The following is an 11890-nucleotide window of genomic DNA, read 5'->3' as shown; positions in this document are numbered from 1 at the left end:
CCACGTGGTGCACATTGGGTAATGCTAATGTCGGCGGTAGACGTCATTTTTCGGAAAAATGTACTGTAAAAAATGTATATCTTCAAAGTCTTGTAACTCGGTCAAAAAAATCGTAGAGAAAACTTAAAAAAAGCATTTTGTAGAGAAAATGTCATACTTTATGGCACTTGCATTGGATTTGTCGAGAAAAATTTTTTTATTGAGCTACAGGCTGTTAAAAATACGTTATTTTAAGGAAAAAACAGTGTATCTTTTTTGGGGCATAGTACTAAGAAATTGAGAAAATTTTTGAAAACCATTAACAGCATGTTAAAGCTGGAACTTCGAGCTTTAAAATGGTTTTTTGATTTTTTGTCTACGATGATTTTTCACGGAGTACGGATATCATTTGTAAAAAATGCAGGTTTAGCTTCAAAGTAGCGTAACTCGGTCAAAAAAAATCGTAGAGAAATTTTAAAAAAAGCATTTTGTAGGCAAAATGTTGTAGTTTATGAAGCTTTACTTGAATTGTTCGAAAAAAATTTGTTGGTCGAGCTGCAAAGTGTCAAAAATACGAAATTTTAAGGAACAAAACAGGGTGTACTTTTTTACTGCATAAGACAAGGAAGTTAAAAGAATTTTGAAAATCTGCTGATAGAGCGTTAAAGTTGGATCTTCAAGCTTCAAAATGCTTTTTTTATTTTTTATCTACGATGATTTTTCACCGAGTTACAGTCATTTGAAAATAGCCTAATTTTTGGTGTCTGACAAGTGATTAATAATATGTACACAAATTAATAATAGCTAATAAAATATAATAAATGTGTAAATATAGAGAATACAAGAATAAGTAAGTTAGAATTAAAAGAATATTGGAATGGAGTTAAGGAAATAGAATGATGGCAATGGATCATTAATATAAATTGTTGATCATTAATAAATTTATTAATATAAACAATTTATATTAATATATTTGTATAAATTATCATGGACCAACATTATACCTGTGGTGCTACGTTACTATTCCTTGAAATCATGTGTACAATTTGCTGTCTTACTGCTGCAGTATCATCAATTCTGCTTTTATTTGTTCCACGTTGTTTTATTAATTTTGATGTATTTGATATGACTTGATTAAGGCGTCTCTTGAGATATCTTTTCTGTCTTTTTAATTGTACTGTTTTGTCGTACAATTTTCTTGCTCTTGGAGATAGAAATATTTTTCGACTTACATCTTCAAGATCAGGTCTTGCATATAATTTCGGATTTTGCTGAAGGTGCATTGTGATTGTATCCTTTAATTGTTGAATTTTTACTGTTTGTTGCTTTAATAACTCTTGGTGTTGAAACATTTGTTCGACATGCTGTATCGTGATTTCATTCTTTAATTGTTGCATTTCTTTTGTTTGTTGCTTTAATAACTCTTGGTGTTGTAACATCTGTTCGACATGCTGTATCGTGATTGCATCCTTTAATTGTTGCATTTCTCCTGTTTGTTGATTTAATAATTTTTGTTGTTGTAACCTCTGTTCATCATGCTGTATTGTGATTGTATCCTTTAATTGTTGAATTGCTCCAGTTATTTGTTGCTCCAATGACTCTTGCTGTTGTAAGATCTGTTCACCAAGCTGTATTAATTCTTGCCGCTGTTCTCTTGATTCATGTTGCTGTTCAATCAATGTATTAGTAACTGCTGTAGTATGTATAGTTATATTTTCGTCTACTGATGTTAAATGTATTGACGGAATCGCAGTACTTTTTAAAATTCGTCTAGTGGGAGAACAACTGTAATCGTTATTATCAAAATGTTTATGGCATACTCGTAGTTTTGGTATTTCAAGTACTGATGGGTTTATACATAGACTTTCTAGACACAACCTGCGACGTTCTACATTTTTGGAAAATAAATGTGCTGGCACATCTTTCCCAGAGTTGCAAGCAGGAACGCAACATGCTCTAACCATTTTTAAAAATAGCACTGAACAAAATTGTAGATTTATTTTAAATAAACGTCCTGAACTTCCTCAGAAGTATTTTATAGGTTATGTGAAAAAGTCTTTTTTGTATTTTCCCGCATAGGAAAAAAGTGTCTTCCGTCAATGTTTTACACTTACAATTTAGCACAATTTGTTTATTCCTATTTTATTATTATTTTTAAATAATCACAAGATTGTAGATTATTTATTACACAATGTATACATATACGTACTACGTGTAGCCACGAGATTCAACCAACGCACGTGAGAACAGTGTTACCATACAAACATAGTGAGCAATTACTCACTCTTATCGACAGATATACTATTTAGTTCCCACTCACGTGGGAATATATCCCAGGAGGCGCCACTAATGTTGGTACGAGGAGTTTAGAGGCACTAACCTCGCAGCGCGATTACGCGGCGACACGCGCGCCGACCGTAGCGTTCCGCAATGCTCCCACTCCGGCTTGGCCGACCGAGCACGCAGATTGGCACACCCAACCGCGCGTTCGGATATATAAACCGGCAGTGGGAACGCAGAGATCAGATCCGTCCGACTCTCCGACCAGTCCGGCGACCAAGCATTCAGGATTGCTCCCAGAAGACGAACATTTTTGTCGCTTCCGAGTTCCTCGACGGACATTCCCGTCATTATCCCCGGCCAAGTATTCTCGACCAGTCAACTCCTAGATCCTCGATGAGCATTCTTGTCGTTATCACCGGCCGAGCATTCTCGACCAATCACGTCTGAGATCCTCGACGAGTATTCTTGTCGTTATCACCGGCCGAGCATTCTCGACCAATCACCATCGTCCTCGAGTACCTCGACATCAGAAAAACCGGGTCGCTCTTGAAACCTTGAAATCGGCAGGGCATCCGCGCCCTGTCAATCCTCCGCCCCTCTGCATAGAGGCGCGTTCAGGAAAACTGCGGAGACAAACCGGCCGTGCACCGCGCTTGCACCGTTCTGACACGCGCACGCACTTGCGACGAACACGCCACGTGTTACCGCGGCTCCCCTGTACAGACCAATAGTCCGCGTAACCTACCAATCAGTATTCCGCGAATTATTCTATTTCCATCTAGCCTAAGCGTTTAAGTAAGTTCTTTTGTTCGATTATGTATTGTGAACCTTTAGTTTCTGTTTGCGCGTTATTCCAAAGTAATTCCGTTGTGCATCACTATTCAGTTTGCAATCTGATTACCAGCTATTGGCTGAACACCGGCGAGCCGTTCTCCCCTTTTTTGTTAACACTTTCTTTTTTGTTTTATTTCGCGCTTATTATTTTGTCAACGTCTACCATTCATTTTATGAAGAAATCATTTTCTGTTTCTTTCTACTTTAAACACTGGGTATGATCATTGCGAACACTTGACCAACCGACGAGCCTTATCCGGAACGATCCCGAGATTCCCGCACCAAACCGTTGAACCGCACGAAACCGCGTACCATTACAGTTTTGATGCGCGCGATTCATCTTTGGGTAGCTTAAAGACAAGGAATTACGCCCCCCACATATTTTCATCGTGGCGAGCAAATACTGTAGTAAATAAATTCTTAAAACTTATTTTCTCACTATGTTCATTCTTTAGCTTTAGTTTTACGAGAGCAATTTCATCATCTGATGATGGTTACCCGCTCGTTATCTTTCTGCTGGTAGCCGGATCATCTCTTTAGCACGTTTTGGCCAGGCAAGCGTTATTGAGTTTAACCGTGTGTAAGCAAACGCACATGGTATTAATTGCCATTTTAAATTGCAAAAGCATTCTTCGGGATGATACACTTTGCATATGGGTTTTTCAAATTACGCGTCTCTAGACTCCTAGAGCGACAGATATGCTTCCGTCTTGTGTATGACAAATGCCCATCTGTCATCGGCTACCTTCTTGGTTGGATATGGATTTTCCTGAGACTGTATAATTAATTTGATGACACAGCTGTAGGCTTGTTCGCAAACTCTTCTTGCTTCTTGCTATGGAGCTTGCTTAATAATTTCTTAAACCTCTTCTTTTTTACGAGGAGTCGATTTCCTTTCTTTACTTACTTATTTATATTATTGTTTATTTGTGTGTGTATGTGTGTGTGTATGTATGTGTGTGTGTGTGTATGTGTGTGTGCGCGTGTGCGTGTGCGCGTGCGTGCGTGCGTGCGTGCGTGCGTGTGTGTGTGTGTGTGTGTGTGTGTGTGTGTGTGTGTGTGTGTGTGTGTGTGTGTGTGTGTGTGTGTGTGTGTGCATATATAAATAGGGTCATCAAAAAATATCGGACCCCTTGATTATTTTGGAAACTAGCACTTTAGAAAAAAGCGTTTCAGATAAAAATTGTAGGGTTTCAATAGATCTAGATTTACTGATCTTATTAGTAAATAGATCTTTTAAAACCCTACAATCTTTACCTTACAACTTTGACCTTGGATTACGTCAGCAAGGTCAGATTGTGATTAATAGAATATTAATAATTAATTTAGGAATAACATTTTTGCTCACAGAAAACATGTGTGATAAAAGAAAAAAAAACTTTGTGTTGGGTTAAAGAAATTTTAATAGAGAATTTCATTATAAAACTTAAATTCTAATTGGTTATATTTGTGAATAATATAAGAAATTAAGTTTACATAAATGTGCATGTGTGTGTGTGTGTGTGTGTGTGTGTGTGTGTGTGAGTGTGGTTAAGCAATCTTTATTGTTATTAAGATACAAATAAAGTTAATTAATTTAGTTCTTGGAACAAGTCGAAGATTTCTTCTAATTTATCGGCTAATTCTTCAATGCGTTCTATTGGGATTTCATTCACAATTTTTTCTATTTCTTGGGGAGTAATGGCGAGAAGAAATGTGAGTTTTCCTGAGGACTCTAATGCGGGGGAATGTGGATCTTCCGGGGGTCTATGGATAGGTGAATCGGGGTTACGATAGAAAAAGTCAGGGGAAGGTATGGATGGAAAATCTGTTTCTTCAATCCAACGTTTAATTTCCGCAATAGCATTTTCTCTCATCTCGTCGGTTTCATTCAAATCTACTGCTGCAAATTTTTTATCTTTGCTGGTCAACTCTTGTCGAGCGTGTTGTACGGTGCTGTTGCCACTATCGTGATAATAGTGAATGAAGTTAACGCAGTGCTTCAAAGAGACTTGTGTTTTGGTTAATTGCACATGCATTGATGGTCTCTACTTATTAAAATTAACTCAGTCTTCTCTTCAATTTACAAGTTGTAATATATGTAACGCGCAAAACTTTGAAGCGCACCACGCGGTTAGATCGTAATCCCACGAACAGCAAACAAAGCGCTTGATCGTCTCTTTGAAATCGGAGCAGTATATCAAAGTTATCACAATTGTCTGCTATTTGATAGCGTCTATCACGTGTAGTGGCGCGAGTTCACTCTCACAATGTGCGATCTCATGTAACTCTTCGAAATTGGCTAAGCCTTTCGATAGAATTAACAACATAACTGACGCGTCTCGTTTGTGTGATCCTCGCTTGCTTCTCAAGATTAGTTTCTACGTGAGATACAGGGGTGGAAGAAGGGGAGGGATGGCGACAGGGGGAAAGAAAGAATGATTTGGGGGATTTGGGCCTGGTGGGCATGAATCGGTCGATTCGTCAGAGGTTCCTATGTTAATTAAAGCATCCGGAGAAACAGTGTTTTTTTCTTTGTGGTTTGATTAATTTCGCGAGGAGAGACAGCGATGCGTCAAGCTTCCGGGCCTTCTTATTTTGACGACTCCGACGGTTTCTAATGGTTCTTCGAGACTTACGTTCAGGGACTTGATTACGCACTAAAATTATTTTAAATTTAAGGCTACGTTCCTCTCTCTTTCTAATAAAAAAATAAAAATAATAAAATCTAGATTGTAAATACCAAAAAAGGAAAAAAGAAAGGGGTTTTAATTAGATTATAAGGAAGGAATTCTTTAAGTTTGATTGGAGTAAAAAATAGTTGCAAATTTAATGAAAAGAGAACTTGATTGAATCAAGCAGAAAGTTGCAAATTTAATCGAAATAGAGCTCAATTGAATCCAGCAGAAGTTAAAGGATAGTTGCAAATTCAATCGAAAGAGAGCTCGATCGAATCCAGCAGCAAGATGCGAATTCAATCGAAAGAGAACTCGATCGAATCTAGCAGAAATTAAAAGATAGTTGTGAATTCAATTGAAAGAGAGCTTGATCGAATCCAGCAGAAAGTTACGAATTCAATCGAAAGAGAGCTCGATCGAATCTTGCAGGCATTAAAGAATAATAAGAAAGGAAGAAAGAAAAGGGTAGTGAACTAATAATAAGTATATAAATATTTTTAAAATAAAAATTCTTGCGAGAGAGAGAAGGTAGTCTAATGGAATGCAAAGAAAATAACGGATAGCTAAGACTTACTATTTGTTGAGAATTTTATGGAGGTGAGAATGAACTGACCAAAATTTTAATCGATTTATTGCTATGTGGGCGTCGGGTATTCGGAGCCCGAAAGTGGTGCCAAGAGTGCCTGGTGCCAAGAGTGCGCAATTTGCAAAAACATCACGTGCAAACAGTGTGTCGGTAAAACATGTTACCTTTGCTTAGATTGTGTTCTAAGTGAAAAGTCAAAGTTGTTGGATAACTTACTTGAAACACGATCGAAAACGTTCTATTATTTTTGTTTATCTTGTGCAATTTTTCTGTGACAAATTTTCCTTTTGACGTGCCATTGTTTTACTTTTAGTCAAATGTTTGGCATCAAAGAATAAGTTTAAAAAATCAAGTTGTACTTACCAAAAATTTAAACTTACCAATTTTTCTTGTAGTTACACAGACTTTCGTTCTTTGATTTTCATGTTAAGATGTTATTCTTCTTGGTTTATATTTAAAATAAATTGTTTTTTTAACCAAAAGTAATTTTAAAAATGTTATTTTAAACATCCTTTAACGAAACTACATCTCAAAAACTCAATACAAAGGCGATTTACTGCATGTACGAAAATTGGTACATTGGGCATTATAGGGGGTAACAAATTCTCGGTTCTTCTAGTGTTAACATAACTCCATTTGCAAATGCTAGGCTTCTCATCAGTACTTTTGTTTGCTTTGTCACTGAGTTATAATGGAGGAACAAGTCTTTCTGATGGATTTGACAGAAATGTTAACATTAAGTCGTAAAGTGCAAAATCCGTGTTACTTTCGGTCCAATACAGGTCTCCATTTTTTGCAACATCGATACTATTGGGTAGTCGCGAAACTTTACCCTCAATCGGTTTAGAAACGTTTACTACATTTTCGTACTCTCCGGTTGCAACGTTTACTTTAAAAATACCGTAATAGGTATCTATTACATATAGATTACCTTTTTTATCGAATCTTAATCCTAAAGGCCTGCCACATATATGCTCTTGCCATATTCCATCGCATTTTTTGCCAAATTTGACGATTGGTGTCAACCGATTCTCCTCGACCCTTAGGATATAACCGCCGTGCATGCCTATGTACAGCTGCCCGTTATAAGACTCGAAGTCTTCCGGGCCATGGACCTCACCCTTAAACAGCTTTTGGGCATCATTCAGCCGATTCTTCAAAACGAGTTTGCGCGGTGTCGGTGCGCTGTACTCCTTGTATTCCAGCGGTAAACTGGGTATGAACGTTATCACGGCCAGGAATAGGCCGATGTATATAACGGCGGTGCCGATTGACTTCAGTAGCTTATGTTATCACGGGTTTGATAGAAGTGCAAAGAGTGGATGTCGTCGATGTTTGTCGCGGCCCGTTTGCGGACGGCTGATACCGAGAAGAATGCGGATCAGGGGATGGCCAATCGGTGCGATTGCGATTTAACTGTTATCTGAAGTCCTGCTTGTGCACTTGACAATGACGTCTAGTCGTTTCCTGTTCTGGACCGTCAACTACATCATTTGAAAAATTTCGGGTTCTTTGTTGAACCATGATAAGTTCTTCTCCAAGTTCTCTTAGGTAGTTTCTTCTAGTTATTTTCGCGGAGGTACACTTCTTGTACAATAGGGAATTGATCCCAGCTAAGTCCAGCATGTTGTAAAAGTTGTGCATGGGCCACCTTCGAGAGCTAGCTTTGACCGAGTACCTCCTCGCCATCGACAACATTGACGCCGTACTTCGTTTGATTGTAACATTCTATAATTTGGAGACTAAATACTAAATCGGGTATGTGTAGAGAAGGTATACAAGGATTGGTGCATCAGGGGCAGAATGAGAAAGAAAGCCAACAATATTATACTGACAATTGTCACGTAAATTCTCACCAATGCAATTTCGTTGGCCTTGCCCGAATGGCATATGGGCATAGCGATGCCTTTCCTCTCTTTTATGTTTGTTGAAGCGCTCAGGGTCGAAATTATCGGGATCCGGATATATCGACAGATCTCGATGCAAGTACCGGTATAATAATTAATGTCCCTTTTGATACGCGAATGTTCGTAGTTGATAGGTCTATTTTGTTGGTGCAAATTTGATTCGGGAACAGGTGGATATTTTCTTAAGGTTTCTGTAATACGTAAGAAAAGAATAGAGGAAAAAACAGTTTTTCTATACAAGCAAATTGTATAAACATATATATAAATAAAGAGATAATTAAATTTTTACTGCCTTGTTAAAAATGTAGAAGTACATTGCGGTGATATAAATGTCTGTATACTTACCATCTATTTTGAAGATACATCATGTCGTTTAGAGCGCCGTAGGTTAGATCACCGTGCTCTTCTAAAACTTTATCGATTTCATTACAAAGTTTGTCTTGTTTATCATGGTGTTGAACTAATTCGTATAAAGCAACTGTTGCTGTCGACGCGGAAGTTTTGAAGCCAGCTGCGAAGAAGGCAAAACTTTGCGCAGTAGCTTAAATCATAGTCAGTTTATTTACGGTTATTGCAGATAAATAAAGTAATTGTTTTGTTAACGATTTTGTGCAGAAGAAAGAAATTTTTAAAAAATAAATTTTTATTATTTAATTTATTAACTTTAATGTTTGAAATAAGATATGTATGTCTTTACGTAGTAAAGTTATTAATGTAAGCATAAGAATAAACTATGTATATTTACATAATTCGTCGATGGTCTCTTTATCATTTTTAGAATTTATACAGCCTCTCTCCATGAGTTGCATCAGTAAATTCATGAAGTCATTTTGGATAATGTTATGAGATTTTCTGTATTCCACGGTCTTACAAAACATGTTATTATAAAAATTGGTAACAGATCGTGGCGTGAGTGGAATCGAACGAAGGAAATCGAATATTTTTGGCGCAGAATACATCAAAGCGAGCTTAATAAAATGTATATCAAAAATTTTTTTTCCCTTTCAATATTCATTATTCGGTTCTTGAATACAGTTAGATTTGACACCAAAAGCTTGATTTGACATAATTCTGTTGTATACCTGTTGACAAAGTTGAGAAATAATTAGTAATAAATTTTGTCAATGTTTATCGAATTTGCGAATACTAATACTAAACCGATACTAAATTGGTCGAAAATATACGAGAATAAATCTTTAATTCGTTCTTAATAAGTATTGGCATATCGCCAACACGGTAACATAAAAGATTGACAATTTTCAGAAATTAGTAGGTAGCAGTGACGTAGATAGCCGAATGCAGAGATAAGACGGAGGAATTCACCCTATCTTACCCACCTTCTCCTACATATATCTAATATTGATGGATTTATTAATATACATAATTATGAAACATATTTTTTTAACATGTTTTAATACGATGTTTGCATATTATCTTATCATATTAGCTTAAACAAACAAGAAAGGTGGGAGTTATAATTTATTGCATTTTTTATATTATCAATATCACATCTTTAATACTTAACTATTAAAGTAAAACTCTATTAAAAGAAAGTTTTTTTTATTTTTAATTGTTAAAGAACTGTATGATGACATTAGTTTGATATCGAGAAGAGATTATTCTAACTCGATACTTTCTTCTAAAATCTCTATGGGCAGAATCTAAAGGGGAAAAAGAAGTAATGATTTCCTCCAAAAATTCCACGCTAGAGGCAGAATTTGAGGGGGAAGGAGAGTTAGAAAAATTGAGTTAGAGAAATCGAGCACGACCGGGAAGTAAGAGGGATTGGGAACGGAGAATGGAAGGTTGTCAGGGTTTATTCTGTAGGAAGGAGTGAAGAGGTGGAGGGAGCGGGGGATGGCGGCTGCAGGTTCTGAGGAACTTCAAGCTCCTTTGAAGAATGAGAAGGGGAAAGTCGCGAGCCGGCTCCAATTGAAGAAACGGTTCCGGTTTTCGAGAGTTGGGTCTTAGTGCCCAACTCTCGCATATCAGGATAGCTTCGGGTATTTCACCGAAGAGAACCCGTTTCCGCTCGGCAAGTTCATTCCGAAGGATTTGTTACCCTACGTGCGATTCCCGATTATTATCCACTGATAATTGATCTCCAAATTAATAATTGTACGAACTCGGAAAGAAAGTAGAGATGAGTATAAGCTTACTTGTTAGCAGATTTGGAACAGCGTTGGTTTCTGGAGTCCCCGTGGAGGTCTTGTTGACGCCGTATTAATTATATAAATTACTAATTAGCGCTACCGGTACTCTATTACAACGGTTTTTTTTTTAAAACGCGCATTGTCCTGGAGAACTTTTAAAAACTTCGAGCTCGGAGAAGGGTGAATAAGTGAATGAATGTGCTTGAAAATCGGACATTTTATAGGGCTTGAAAAGGCATAAAATTGGTCGGCAAAAGGGCGAGATAATGATAATTTGATCGATGGAACTTTTGCAATATCTTGTTTTTGACTTAACTTACTTTATTCATTAATTTGTAATTTTAACATTTCTAATCCAATGTTAAGGCTTAATGTTCTCTTATTGGTTCTCGGATTTAGATAAAGATTAGGTTTTTCCCTGGGTTTTTCCTCCTTAGGTCTTTGTCGTGAATTATTGCTTCAAACTAATCAAATATTATTTTCAACTTTGTTGATATGCGAGTCATCGTTCTTAGAAACAATGACTTATGCTGTCGGTTTTTCCCATGATGAAACGCAGAATGTTTGTTGGCGAAAAGGGAAATCGTGAAGTCCCTTGGACGTAATATCGTTAAAAAAGGAAAGAAAATTTTACATTCGATTTGCCGCATTGATTTATTAAGGTAGAGTAGGGACGTATTGGTTTAATATTCATTTTTCTCATTGAGTTGAAAATAAAAAAAAAGGAATGATTTACTGATGTCACATATTTAATAGTTTATAATCTAAACATATACTCTAAATAATGTTACGTTCAGCTTTAAGGATAGGCAGCGAAGGATAGGCTATCTGAAACACTGGGTAGGCAGGGAAAGACGCAACGAATGCTTAATCTCGTGGCCGCAGTAAACGGATGTGTAACACGAGGGCAAACGCGGTTTTATGATTCAAGAAACATGTCAACATGTCACGACAGGTTTTAACACCTTTCATGAGTTGTGCGTTTATCGGTCCTGATTAAAGTCTGAGAATTTAATCTCTTTAACTTGGGATCAAACCTAGTGTGATCTCTTTGTGCAGGAGGGGAGCGAGATGAGACGAATTAATTAAATAATAAAAATTTTATAAATTACATTGACGCATATTTTTACTAGTTTGATGCATAAAAAGACTCTAGTTTTAATAAAACAATAATAACAGTGGTGATCGCATTTTTGATATAAAGAACAGTTTGACAAATTAATGTATATTAAATGAATTTATTCTAAATTAATTAGAGTTTACATTTACGCTTAAACATTAATGGTTGGTATTAACTAAACTAATTAAAGCTTAAGTAATTTATAAAAATAATTGTAATAGAGCGTGTGTATGGGGTAGGTGGGGTGGTCAGGATCATGGTCTGTGTGTGTGTTAATTTCTTCTAAGAACTCCACGCTGAACGTAGAGTTTGTTGGTAAGGAAGAAGAAACGATTACCTCTAAGAATTCTACGCTAGACGTGGAATGCGTA

The 11890-nt window shown here is 36.7% G+C and overlaps 1 non-coding gene across 1 annotated transcript; it reads right to left on the bottom strand.

Moving 5' to 3' along the window:
• Positions 1-6925: 6925 nt before the first annotated feature.
• LOC105198371 lies at positions 6926-8237 on the bottom strand. The gene is made up of 3 exons (XR_003269541.1): positions 8196-8237; positions 7783-8067; positions 6926-7622 (listed from the first exon to the last, which is right to left on the bottom strand). It is a non-coding gene; the product is annotated as an adipocyte plasma membrane-associated protein (transcript).
• Positions 8238-11890: the final 3653 nt, after the last annotated feature.

Source organism: Solenopsis invicta, chromosome 14, assembly GCF_016802725.1.
Source record: "Solenopsis invicta isolate M01_SB chromosome 14, UNIL_Sinv_3.0, whole genome shotgun sequence".
NCBI classification, from domain to species: Eukaryota; Metazoa; Arthropoda; class Insecta; order Hymenoptera; family Formicidae; genus Solenopsis; species Solenopsis invicta.
Note: the sequence above shows the minus strand (reverse complement) of the source record. Positions and strands in the feature narration are given on the sequence as shown.